Here is a 1343-nt window from a genome sequence, read left to right as displayed (position 1 = left end):
GCTCTGGTGTCACTTAAAAAATAAAGTGTTTTTACTGATTTCAGAGAGGAAGGGAGAGTGAAAGAGGGAGACAGAAACATCACTGATGAGAGAGAATGACTGACTGGCTGCCTCCTGCACGCCCTGCACTGGGACTGAGCCCACAGCCGGAGCATGTGCCCTGATTGGGAATCGAACCGTGACCTCCCGGTGCATAGGTCGATGCTCACCTACTGACCCATGCCGGCCGGGCCTTCCTTGCCCTTTTAAAATTTTATTCATTTGTTTGTTGCTGTTTTCCATTGAAGAAGTAATGAGGGAATAGTTATATACACTTTTTAAAAGACCGTAGGAATAGTATATCATAAAAGGTAATTCCCCTCCCACTCCTGAGCCCAGCTTCCCGATCCCCCTCCCTGGAGGCACCCACTGTTCCCAGTTTCTTGGGTATCTGGGCAGGGAAAGTCTATGCAGATACAAGCCAGTACATATGCGTGGTTTTACCCTTTTCAACATGAGCAGTCTCAGCGTGTACACTGTTCTGTACCTGACAGTGTACCTGCAGCTTGTCCCATCGGGATGCATTCGGCTGCCCTATTCTTTCTCAAGGCTGCACGCCAACCCCATCTCCTCTCACAGGCACCCACGGGTGCCCTGCACAGAGCCCACCGCGTTGGAGGCAGCGCTTGCTCCGTAGGTCAAGGCCCAGATGAAAAAGGGGAAGGACCTACTCATATAACCGGCAGAGCCCAGTGTCCTGCCCACCCTGGCTGCTTGCCAGTGACTGCCAAGGGCAGTGGTCAGTGCCAGGCTGCGTGCCAGTGGTGATGTGGGTGGAAACTGGCTGCTCTCACTCCCCCACTGCCTGGTCTGAGGTGGGGGGACGGGTGCGGGAAGTGGGGGACAGAGAGCAGGAGGGTGGAAGTGCCGGGGGGCCTGGCAGCTGGAAGGTAGGGGTGCTGATTATGCCGGACACTGAGCCAGGCGCTGTGCAGACTTCATCACCTACGATCCTTGCGAGATCCGGGAGGGGGAGTCCCGACCCCATTTCACAGATGAGCCAGGCTGCACTGCAGCTCTCCTGCCCCTGGGCCTCTTTAGGCCCCTCCCAGCTCCGCAACCCCAACTCCCTTCCCCAAAGCAGCTTCAGACTGCAGGAGGGAGGGGACCACAGGAGGCAGCCCATCCACCTGTGGCAGTTCCTCAAGGAGCTGCTGCTGAAGCCCCACAGCTACGGCCGCTTCATCCGGTGGCTCAACAAGGAGAAGGGTGAGCGGGGCTGGCGCAGCGAGGGCGCTGAGGGCGCTGAGGGGGCGGGGGGTGCCTGGTTCCCAGCCTGGGCCCCGGGAGGAGTGGGACTGGGA

General features: G+C 58.2%; 1 protein-coding gene across 1 annotated transcript in view; it reads left to right on the top strand.

Annotated features, from left to right (window-relative positions):
• Positions 1-1343, top strand: part of SPDEF (SAM pointed domain containing ETS transcription factor) — a 19759-nt gene that overhangs the window by 12932 nt on the left and 5484 nt on the right. The gene's annotated exons all lie outside the window — the stretch shown is intronic.

This window comes from Myotis davidii, unplaced genomic scaffold (assembly GCF_000327345.1).
Source record: "Myotis davidii unplaced genomic scaffold, ASM32734v1 scaffold1073, whole genome shotgun sequence".
In the NCBI taxonomy this organism is placed as follows: Eukaryota; Metazoa; Chordata; class Mammalia; order Chiroptera; family Vespertilionidae; genus Myotis; species Myotis davidii.
This window is presented reverse-complemented; position numbering and strand designations above follow the sequence as displayed.